The following is a 12,717-nucleotide window of genomic DNA, read 5'->3' as shown; positions in this document are numbered from 1 at the left end:
ATGCGTGGGGAGGGGTTTGGGATGGGAATGGGGGGATGAGGACAAATATGTGATACCTTAATCAATAAAGAAATTAATAAAAATAAATAAATAAATAAATAAATAAATAAATAAATAAATAAAATAAAAAGTATCAGGCATAGGTGGGAAAAATGAATGAGAAAAATCAGAATGATATAATTATAAAATATAAGAAGAATGAATAAATTATTGCAAGAAAAATTAGGTTAGACATTGTGAATGATTCAAATGTCTGTGGAAGGGAGAAAAGGTGAAAAACTGGAATTAAGGACGACTACATTTTTAATGTGTGGTGACTGGAAAAATTGTAAAATCATCACAGAGACAACGTATGAGATTAAGAACACAGGTTTGGAGAAGTAAAGATGTATTTGATTTTACATATATAGAGTTTGAATTCCACAAATTTACCAATAAAAGACATATATAGAAATCAGTCTGAAATGTATGTTCAAAGTTAAATATAAGGGTGGTATTTAGACATATGAGTCATTTAAAAAGGGAAAGAGTTGAATTCACTAAAATAGATAGATGAAGATAGAAAGGATAAAATTCATGAGTTATGGATAGAGGCCTGAGGAACAAAAACCTTATGAAATATGTAAATAAAGAGTTGACTATGAAGAACATTAAAAGAAAAAATTAGACAATTAAGAGAAGCCACAGAAGATGACACCAAACCAAAATAGATGAACGCTTAAAAGAAGGTAGCAGTTTCATCCCTCTTCTCATAGACTAAAATACCTACAAAATCCTCATAGACTAATAGAATACTTATAGCACCTGGCCAAACTTATCTCATGAGAAGTTTGTTATCTAGCAGAAGAAATATCAATCAATAAGGAAAATCATAATTTTATTTTATTTATCATTTTAACTTTTTAAAAAATTATTTTTCAAAATATTACATATATTCCCTTTTCCCCTCATTGACGTCTCCCAGCCAACTCCCATATACCATTGGTATTTTAATAGGAATTGCATTGAATCTTTAGATTGTCTTGGGTAGTATGGACATTTTAATGATGTTGATTCTACCAATCCATGAACCCGGTATATTCTTCCCCCTGTTTATATCTTCTTATGTCTATTTTTTCAATGTCCTATAGTTTTCTCAGTATAGGTCTTTTACCTCCTTGGTTAAGTTTAGTCCTAAGTATCTTAAATTTTTGTTGCAATGGTGAATGGGATTGTTTTTTCTTGCTTCTCTTTCTGTGAGTTCATTATTGGTGTATAAAAAGGCCATAGGTTTCTGGGTGTTAATTTTGTATGCCGCTACATTGCCAAATTCATTTATTAAATTTGGTAGTTTTTGGTGGAGTCTTTAGAATTTTCTATGTACAATATCATGTAATATGCAAATAATGAGAGTTTTACTTTTTCCTTTCCAATTTGGATGCCTTTTATTTATTCTTCTTGTCTTATTGCTATGGCTAGGACTTCCAGTACTATCCTAATATATAAAAACCCAGGGTCCATAACGACTGAATGGACAACCTGTCCATCCCCGCTGACCCTCAGGCTCCATTGATCAGGGGATGGCTAACGGGGGAACCAGGGTCCCTCAGGCTCCAATTAATCTGTGGCAGCAGTGACTGGTGAGCTGGCGGAAGGCAGACTGCTTGGTCCCTTCCCCGGCCCGCAGGCTCCCATTGATCAGAGGACGGTTAACAGGGAACCAGAGTGAGTGGCAGGGGTACTGGAGAGCAGCTGCAAGGCAGGCCTCTTGGTCCTTCCTCCTGGCCTTCAGACTCCAATCAATCAGTGGAGGAGGCGGGGTGGAACTGGGGACTGGCTTCCTTATTAGTCCTGTAGGTTCAATCTCCAGAGGACAGTCCATGCACCAATGGACCAGTGCTGGGGCACGATTCCAACAGCACTGCTGGCCTCCTGGAACTTGGCCTTCGGCACTGTGGTTGCTTCCCCTCCCTAGATGCTCCACAAGGAAGAAAGGATACTGCCAGCAGTGCCAGGGGTGACCAGTGGTGACTGACTGCTCTCCCTGTGCTTCCTCAAGGTCACTGGAGCTGGCAACCAACCGTTCCACTCTAGATGAAGTGTGATCACTGCACACTGAAGGAATGTAGTAAGAACAAAAACCAATAACCAAGAGAATGCCGCAGTCAACGTCCAGAGTCTGGCTCAGAAGAACGAAGAGGAGGGAGAATTCCATAAGTTGGCCGATACCAAGATCTTTCTGAGTGACTGCCTGGCATGTGACAGTTGTGTGACCACAGAGGAAGGAGTCCAAGTTTCTCAACAGAACACCAAGGACTTCTGTGTTCTGAACCTTAATAAGAAATGTGATACCTCACAGCACAATGTGCTGGCAGTGTCCCTGTGTCCTTACTCTCTGCCGTATTTTGCTGCTAAATTCAGCCTCAGAGTCACTAATGCATCCAGAAGGCTCTGCGGCTTCCCCAAAAGCCTTGGGGCACACTGTTTTGAGATGAAGATAGCTGTGAACTTCAGCATCCTAGATAGTCAGAAGGAATTTGTGTGTCGGTACTGCCAGTACCGTGAGGAAGAGTCCCAGCTACCCATGCTGACCTCCACCTGCTCTGGCTGTGACCTATATGCAGAGCATGTGCTGGGTCACCCCATCACCCCCATCTCTGCATGGCCAAGTCTCCCCAGCAGATCATGGGCTCTCTGGTAAAGGATTACTTCACCAGACGGCAGAACCTGTCCCCAGACAAGATTTTCCACGTCATTGTGGCCCCGTGTTATGACAAGAAACTGGAGGCCCTTTGAGAAGATGTTCCCACAGATTTACATAGTTCCCAGGGTGCTGACTGCATGTTAACCTCAGGTGAAATTGTTCAGATAATGGAGCAAAGTGATCTCGCCTCGACTGACGCCACTGTGGACACTCTGTTTGGAGACATGAAGGAGAAGGAGTGAGGCTTCACGAGGGTGCCAGCCCAGATGGGTACCTGGCACACATCTTCAGGCGCATGGCCAAGGAGCTGTTCAACGAGGACGTGGGAGTGCTCACCTACCGCACCCTGAGGAACAAAGACTTCCAGGAGTTCACCCTTGAAAGGGACGGAGAGGTTCTGCTATGCTTTGAGGCTGCTTACGGCTTTTGGAACATCCAGAAGTGGTCCTGAAGCTGTAGAGACAAGTTCCCTTGCCACTTTGTGGAGGTCCTGGCCTGTGCTGGGCATGCCTAAGCGGCAGAGGCCAGGCCCAGGTGGACGACAGGTGTGCAGACAGGGCACTGCTGCAGCAGATGGAAGGCATCTACACTGCCATCCCAGTGTGGCCCCTGGAGATCAGAGCCCATGTGCAGGAGCTGTACCAGGAGTGGCTGGGACGGGGAGGCGACTCCCCCTGGGCCCAGGTGGCCCTGCACACTGCTTAGCAGGGTCCAGGGCAGCCTGCCAGGACATCAAGTGGTAAAGGTCCAGCAGATGCCTGGCCTGCAGGCCGCCTGAAGAGGGGTGTCAGACATGTGAAGGAAAGGCTTAGCATCTCTGTCATCACTTTGGTTTTCAGAATTCCCTGCTCCCCATCTGTCGGCTCCCTCCCTCTGAGGGGCGCTGTCGTCGTCACATGGGTGCAACTGGAATATTGTATCTCGAGAGGATTGCCCCAATGTACGCATCCATTTATCTGACAATGAAAAAATCCCAAAGAACAAGAATGGAGACAGACTACTGTCCTTTAGGCTTAAAAAACCCCAGACGTGTCCTGTGAAGAGCTGAGACTTGGTTCTGTCCACACACCTCAGAGAGATTGGATGAGGAAATGGCCCGGTTTGGCCCTGACTTTACCCACTTATGTTACTCTTGAAGGTGTCTTTGCCACAATGTGAATAAACTGCCACCTTTTGGAATAGCGGCTCATACGAAAGTCTGCATTCCCAACTTTTCTTGAAACAGATCTATGTTCTGCAGCTGTGGCCACCGTCCTGAGAGCAGGTCCTGTTGACCAGGTCCTGTCGCTGAGTATGAGGGGGCACTGGAGTGGAGGCCCCCCCCGCCCCGCGGTGCCCTTTTACATTCAGTGATTGAGCTGAACTCACTTTGGGGGAGGCCTAGCAAGGGTGACAGGTGCCACAGATGGAAGGATGGAGAATGGAGAGGGGGACACCCTGCTCGGTCCCTCCCTGGATGGGGTAAGGCAGATGAAGGCCAGCCAGCCTGCCCCACAATTGGGTGAGATAGCATCCTCTGTGGCCAGCTCTCACCCCGTGAGCCCGGCCACTCCCCTCAGCTCTGGGCAGCCCTCTGCATTCGATGACAGTGCACTCTGCCCTCACATCCTGCTACCCTAAGTGAGAAGGAAGAGAGCAGTTGGCCCACAGACAACTACACAGAAAGATAGGGCTCACAGCTGGCGAGTGCAGTGGCAGTGGCAGAAGCCTCTCCTGCCTCCATGGCAGCACTATGGAGCAGTGAGCTGCGTGGTAAGGAGCAGTGAGCAGGCAGGCAGTAAGGAGCGAGGGGTCCTGAACTGCGAGAGGGATTTCCAACTGTCAGCTTTATCAGTGATACTGGCTTATAATTCTTTTTCTTTGTAGTGTCTTTATCTGGTTTTTGAATTAGGATAATGCTGGCCCCATAAAAAGAGCTTGGAAGTGTTCCTTCCTCTTGGATTTTCTGAAATAGTTTGAGGAGTATAGGTGTTAGTTCTTTTATAAAACTCCCCTGTGAAGCTGTTCAGACCTGGGCTTTTGTTTGTTTACTGCTTCCATTGCATCAGTTGTTATTGGCCTATTCAGGTTTTCTGATTACTCCTGATTCAGTTTTGGGAGATTGTATTTTTTCCAGGAATTTTTCCATTTCATCCACATTGTCCAGCTTGTTGGCATATAGTTGTTCATAGTATTTTCTTACAACCCTTTGTATTTCTGTGGTGTCAGTGGTTACTTTTCCAATTTCATTTCTGATTTTATTTATTTGGGTCCTCTTTCCTTTTTTTATTAGTCTGGCTAATGGTTTATCAATTTTGTGTATCCTTTCAAAGAACCAGCTCTTGGTTTCATTGATTTTTTTGTATTGATTTTTTAGTCTCTATGTAATTTATTTCAGCTCTAATCTTTATTATCTCATTCCTTCTAATTACTCTGGGTTTTTCTTATTGGTCTCTTTCTAGTTCTTTAAGTTGTAGGGTAAAATACTTTATTGCTGATATTTGTTTATTGAGGTATGCCTGTAGTGCTATGAACTTCCCTCTCAGGACTGCTTTTGCTGTATCCTAGAGATTTTGGGTTGTTGTATGTTCATTTTCATTTGTTTCCAGGAATTTTTTTTTTATTTCTTTCTTGATCTTGTTGGTAACCCATTCATTGTTTAATAACATGTTAGTTAGCCTCCATATGTTTGAATGTTTTGGGGTGTTTTTACTGTAGTTGATTTCTAAATTTCATTCCACTATGATCTGAGGAGATCCTTGATGTCATTTAAATCTTCTTGAACTTGTAGAGACTTGTTTTGTGTCCTAATATGTAGTCTATATTTGTGAATGATCCATGTGCACTTGAGAAGAATGTATGTTCTTCTGCTTTGGGGTGAAATGTTCCATAAAAAACAAATCTATCTGATCCTTTAGAGTTACTGTTTCCTTGTTAAGTTTTTATCTGGAAGATATATCCAGTGAAGTCAGTGGGGTGTAAAAGTCCCCTATTATGACTGTATTGTTGTCAATCTCTCTGTTGAAGTCCTCTAGAAGTGTGTGTGTGTGTGTGTGTGTGTGTGTGTGTGTGTGTATATATATATATATATATATATATATATATATATATATATTTACACACTGAGTGGCCAGATTATTATGATCTCTGAACACATAATAATCTGGCCACTCAGTGTATATCCTATATAATAAAAGGCTAATATACAAATTGTCCCCTCGACCAAGAGTTTGACCAGCAGGCAGGCCAGCCAACCATCCATGTCCCCTCCCCCTGGCCAGGCTGGCAGGACCCCACCCATGCATGAATTCATGGACCAGGCTGGGCCTCTAATATACACACACACACACACACACACACACACACACACACACATCCTATCTAATAAAAGAGTAATATGCAAATTGACTGTACATCTGCCACGCCCACCAGCCGATCAGGAGTGAGTATGCAAATTAACCCAACCAAGATGGCTGCAGCCACGGAGAGAGCAGGAGGCTTGGGTTTCCCCGGCGCTGGAGGAAGCCAAGCTTTCCACCTGCCCTGGCCTGCCTTGGCCTCCGCTTAAGGCTATAAAGTTTCAATTATAGAAGATAAATAAATCCTAACAAAAATGGCTGCAGCCACGGAGCGAGCAGGAGGCTTGGCTCTGCTCAAGGCTACAAAGTTTCAATTATAGAAGATAAATAAATCCCAGATACCAGGGCCTCCGCTTGGGTCGCTGGGGGGCATGGCCGGCCTGCAAACCACCACAGGCACCTCGCCCAGGATGCCCCATGCTTCAAGGGAACCCCCACCCTGATCTGGGACACCCTTCAAGGCAAACCAGCCAGCCCCCACCCATGCACCAGGCCTCTCTTCTATCTAATCCTATCTAATAAAAGAATAATATGCAAATTGACCATCACTCCAACACACAAGATGGCGGCCCCCATGTGGTCAAAGATGGCTGCCCCCATGTGGACACAAGATGGCCAGCAGGGTAGGCAGTTGGGAGGGACCAAGTCTGCAAGGGAGGGCAGTTGTGGGTAATCAGGTCAGCAGGGAAAGGCAGTTGGGGGGGACCCAGGCCTGCAGGGGAGAGCAGCTGGGGGGACCAGACCTGCAGGGGAGGGCAGTTGGGGGTGACAAGGCCTGCAGGGAAGGGCAGTTAGGGGCAAACAAGCTGGCAGGGGAGCAGTTAGGCATCAATCAGGCTGGCAGGGGAGTGGTTAGGGGGTGGCAGGCAGAAGTGGTTAGCGGCAATCAGGAAGGCAGGCAGGCGAGCAGTTGGGAGCCAGCAGTCCTGGATTGTGAGAGGGATGTCCGACTGCCCGTTTAGGTGGGATCGGGCCTAAACGGGCAGTCGGACATCCCTTGAGGGGTCCCAGGTTGGAGATGGTGCAGGTTGGGCTGAGGGACACACACCCCCCCCCCATGCATGAATTTCAAGCATCGGGCCTCTAATATATATATATATATATATATATATATATATATATATATATATATATATATACACACACACACATATACATACATACATACACACAATGAGTGGCCAGATTATTATGCATTCAGAGATCATAATAATCTGGCCTCTCAGTGTGAGTGTGTGTGTGTGTGTATATATATATATATATATATATATATATATATATATATATATATATGTGTGTGTGTGTGTGTGTGTGTGTGTGTGTGTGTGTGTGTGTGTGTGTATTATTTAGGTACTCCCATATTGGGTGCATATATGTTTACCAGGGTTATATCCTCTTGTTGGATTGATCCCTTTAGTATTATGTAGTGACATATGTTGTCACTTGTGATAGCCTTCATTTTAAAGTCTGTTTTGTCAGATATCAGTATTGCTACTCCAGTTTTTTTTTTTTCTTTTCCATGTGTATGGATTTTTCCCCATCCCTTCACTCTCATGCTGTGTGTATCTTTCGTTCTGAGGTGGGTCTCTTGAAGATAGCATATAGTTGGGTCGTGTTTTTGTATCCATTCAGCTATCCTATGGCTTTTGAATGGAGCATTTAATCCATTTACATTTAGGGTTATTATTGACAGGTACTTATTTATATCCATTTTAATTCTGTATGCCTAGGTTTCTCTCTTTTTCTTCTTCTCATTACAACATTTCCTTTAGCATTTCTTGTAATGCAGACTTGGTGGTGATGTACTCTTTTAGCCGCCCCCAACCCTTTTTTTTTTGGTCTAGGATGCTCTTTATTTGACCATCTATTTTGAATGATAGCCTTGCTGGATATAGTAATCTTGGTTTTAGATCCTTGCTTTCCATTACCTTGAGTACTTTATGCCATTCCCTTCTGGCCTGTAATGTTTCTGTTGCGAAATCAGGTTTTAGCCTTATGGGAGCACCTTTGTAGGTAAAAGTTTGCTTTGCTCTTGCTGCCTTTAAGATTCTCTCTGCCTTTAGTTTTTGGCATTTTAATTATGATATGTCTGGATGGGGGTCTGTTTGAGTTTTTCTTGTTTGGGATTCTCTGTGCCTCTCAAACTTGTGTGACTTTTTCCTTTTTCAGGTTAGGTCAGTTTTCTGCCATTATTTCTTCAAACACATTCTCTATCCCTTTCTCCTTTTCTGCCTCTTCTGGCACACCTGCTATTCTAATATTGTTACATTTCACATTGTCCCTCAGCTCCTTTAGGCTGCCCTCTTGTTTTTTTTTTTCTTTTCAGTTCTCTGATTGAGTGATATTTTCAATTCTGTCTTCTAATTCACTGATTGGATCCTCACCTTCCCCTAATCTGCTATGTATTCTTTCCAATGTGTTCTTTATTTTTGTTATGTCATTCTTTGTCTTAGATTTTTCATTTTTCGTAGTTACTATATCTTTTTTTTTCATGCTGTTGAGAACCAATACTCTGAACTGTCTTTCAGATAAATTTCTTATCTCTGCTTCATTTATCTCTTCTTCAGGAGAATTCTCTTGTTCTTTCATTTGGGGGTTGTTTCTTTGTCTCCTCATTTTGGCTGTCTGGGTTTGTGACTATATATTAGGTAGATCCTCTATGCCTCTCAATCTCTAGTGCAGGACAGTGAAAAACACTGTTTCTGACTAATTAGATCAGGCAAAGACTCAAAGCCTCCAGAGACCACCTCTACCTATAGACTGATAGGATTCCAACTTGAATTGACCCCAGGCAATCATCCTCAGGTGTGGCCAGAGTTTTTTCAACAGGGTAAGGCAGTTGCTTCTGCCTGGAAGCTAATTGCTATTTTTAGTCTCTTAAATGGACTTATGGCAAGTTGTTTTCCAATAGTGTAGGTCAACTGTATTCTCCAAGGCAAGGCAGATGTCTGTGTGGGAAAGATAACCTCTGCTGTGTGAGGGAATACTCAGCACAGGAAACTCGGGTGTCTGCTTTCTGAATTCCAACCCCTGATTCCCCAATCCTGGCTTCTGCTCACACAGCTCCAGTGCACTCTGCCCACCCTTTGCCAGAGCACAAGGTGGGTGGCTCCACAGGGAATTTTGTGCATTGGCCCTTTAAGAGGGTGCCTGAATTTTCTGCCATCATTCCCTGCAGATAGCTAACCCACTGATTTTCACAGCCAGATGTTATATGGGTACCCTTCTCAGTTGTGGTACTCTCTGCTGGGGGGCCAGCTTGAGGATTACATCCCAGAGTTCTCACTGGCAACCCCCCACAGCTGAGATATCTCTCCTGGACTTCAGCTGCTATCTGTGGTCACCTGGCCAGCCCTTTCACACCTCTGCCCCTCCTACCAGTCTCTATGTGGTCTCCACCCTTGTTCCTTGGGTATCAAGATTCTCTCTTGCAAGTCTTTCATTGATTATTCAGGAAGTTTTTCTGTATTTCAGTTGGAATTCCAGTCTGTTGCTGAGAGCACATCCATGCAGCATCCATTTACAGTGCTGCCATTTTTAATCTCTTCAGGAAAGTCATAATTTTATATCTAGTAAAACAACAATCAATTTCCCCTTTCAAATAATTGTTACAATTTCATAGTGTTGCTGGATCAAATATACTGTATTTTATTCTGAAAATATTTTATAGACAAAGATTCTGTCTATAAAATACTATATATTATATACACTGAGTGGCCAGATTATTATGATCTCTGAACGCATAATAATCTGGCTACTCAGAGATATATATATATATATATATATATATTAGAGGCCCGGTGCATGAATTTGTGCATGGGTGGGGTCTGGCCAGCCTGGCCCGGGGGAGGGGACATGGGCAGTTGGCTGGCCTGCCTGCTGGTCAAACTCCTGGTTTAGGGGACAATTTGCATATTAGCCTTTTATTATATAAGATATATACTGAGGAGAAACCAAGATGGCGGCATAGGTAAGCACCTAAACTGCTGCCTCGCACAACAATTTCAAAACTACAACTAAAAGACAGAACGTCTATCACCCAGAACCACAGGAAAGCTGGCTGAGTGGAAGTTCTACAACTAGAAGGAAAGAGCAAACAGCATTGAGGGGTGCACAAGCACTGAAAAGCTGAGGTACGGAGACGCGGGAATCGGGCTGGCGACGGGTGACTGAAAGCGCTGCTGTTTTCAACCCAACGGGAGATAAGCTCCCGATTACTCTGAACTCGTTTCTGGGGAGACACGGGGGACCCAAACTCCTACGGGGAGAAGCTGGACTGTCTGCCGTGGGGTCGGAAAGTGAGGGAGGCTTGCTTGCAGGGCTGTGCGCAGGAACAATTGTTTATTGTGCTGGGGCACTGGACGTGGGACACGGTCCGAGACGCAGAGCCGCAGAGCCGGCTTACTGGCAGCCATCGCTGTTTGCCATGCCCTAGCCTAGTCATGCCCTAAGACCCCGCCCTGCACAATCTACGAACCCACCCAAGCTCCAAGCAGCGGCTTTAGCATATGAATGGCGTGCCCTATCGCAGCTTAACCTAGCAAACTTGCAGCCCAGGTCAGACAGCTCTAAAACCTCCAAACTCCAAGCAAAGAGGAGAAAACTGTAGTTCTTGCTGTAGCTCCTGCTGGGTGGCCTCAGACAGTAGCTGACCTGCACCCCATTGGAGATCCAGAAGCCAGTGTACCTAGTGGTCAGTGTGAGACACCAGATTTCAACTCCTCACATCCATAAGTGATACATTCAAGAGGCAGACTCAGTGAGCACCAAAGCCCCACTGAAACAAGTCCTGCACCATAAGCGTGTCTCCAGCGCAGCAGTTCTTCCATAATAGACACAGCGGGTCCTCACAGCCAATTGGCCTGGAGGTCAATTCCTCCCAGTGTACCAACAGCAATCAAGGCTTAACTACACCAAGACTTTGCACTCAGCCCACAAAGGGGTGTACCAAAGGCGTCCACCTCAGGTGATTGGGGAGGCTGAGCTACTTGGCCCCTATAGGTCACCTACCACGCAAAGCCACTCCATCAACATAAGGAAGCAGCAAAATGCGGAGACAAAGAAACATGTCACGAATGAGAGAAATGGAGGAAAGCAAACTAATGGACGACATAGAGTTCAGAACCACATTTATAAGGTTACTCAAGAATCTTCTAAAAACCGCCGAGAAACTTGATGAGACCTCCGAGGAGCTTAGTGAGACCTTCAAGGACCTTAATGAGAATGCCAAAAAAAATGGAAAAGGACCAGTCAGAAATTAAGCATACACTGTCTGAAATAAAGAATATACAGAAACTCAACTGTAGATCAACGTACCCCAAGAATCAAACCAAAGATCTGAACTATGAGGAAACAAAAAACACCCAACCAGAAAAACAAAAAGAAAAAATCCAAAAATATGAAGATAGTGTAAGGAGCCTCTGGGACAACTTTAAGCGTACCAACATCCGAATTTTTGGGGTGCCAGAAGAAGAGAAAGAGCAAAATATTGAAAACCTATTAGAAGAAATAATGACAGAAAACTTTCCCTACCTGGTGAAAGAAATAGACTTACAAGTTCAGGAAGCACACAGAACCCCATACAAGAGGAATCCAAAGAGGACCACACCAAGACACATCATAATTAAAATGCCAAGGGCAAAAGACAAAGAGAGAATCTTGAAAGCAGCAAGAGAAAAACAGTTAATTACCTACAAGGGAGCACCCATACGATAGTCAGCTGATTTCTCGGCAGAAACTATGCAGGCCAGAAGGGAGTGGCAAGAAATATTCAAAGTGATGAACAGCAAGATCCTACAACCAAGATTACTCTACCCAGCAAAGCTATCATTCAGAGTTGAAGGTCAGATAAAGAGCTTCACAGACAAGAAAAAGCTAAAGGAGTTCATCACCACCAAACCAGGATTACATGAAATGCTGAAGGATATTCTTTAAGAAGAGGAAGAAGAAGAAAAAGGTAAAGATAAAAATTATGAACAACAATATGACATCAAATACATACCTACCAACAAGTGAATCTAAAAATCAAGTGAATAAAAAATCTGAAGAACAGAATGGACTGGTGAATATAATAGAATCAGGGACATAGAAAGGGAATGGACTGACAATTCTCAGGGGGGAGGGGGTGTGAGGGGTGCGGGAAGAGACTGGACAAAAAGCTTACACCTATGGTTGAAGACAGTGGCGGGGGGTAAGGGCATGGGGTGGAGTGGGGAATCAGGTGGAGGGGAGCTAGGGGGAAAAAAAGAGGAACACCTGTAATAATCTGAACAATAAAGATTTATTTAAAAAAAAGATATATACTGAGTGGCCAGATTATTATGCGTTCAGAGATCATAATAATCTGGCCACTCAGTGTATACACATGCATACATGCATGAACAAAGTAGACCATAGGTGGTAAGTGAATGAATGAGAAAAACTTATGTATATAACTATGTATACAAATTATACATATATATGTATATTTAAAACATATAGAATAGATCCATAGTTATGTCTACATTAATCTAAGCAGGAAGGTTAATATAAATATGTACCCAACTCAATCTCATTGGAACTTTCTTCCCTCTCGGTGTTAACATTGACTATACCCAATACTTGGGTGTAACCATCTCTGATTGAAGCCCAATCTTTCTTTGCTGTCTTTCTGCAAATTCCAGTGGCTAATAGCTTCAATAGAAGCCAAAGGACAAC

The 12,717-nt window shown here is 43.9% G+C and overlaps 1 pseudogene across 1 annotated transcript; it reads left to right on the top strand.

The window, feature by feature from the left end:
• Positions 1–2,073: 2,073 nt before the first annotated feature.
• On the top strand, positions 2,074–3,388 carry LOC308240222 (nuclear prelamin A recognition factor-like; annotated as a pseudogene). The gene has a single exon. The product of its transcript is annotated as a nuclear prelamin A recognition factor-like (transcript).
• The last annotated feature ends 9,329 nt before the right edge of the window (positions 3,389–12,717 follow it).

This window comes from Plecotus auritus (genome assembly GCF_963455305.1).
Source record: "Plecotus auritus genome assembly, chromosome: X".
Taxonomy (NCBI): Eukaryota; Metazoa; Chordata; class Mammalia; order Chiroptera; family Vespertilionidae; genus Plecotus; species Plecotus auritus.
The sequence above is the reverse complement of the archived record's forward strand: the minus strand, read 5'-3'. Positions and strand labels throughout refer to the sequence as shown.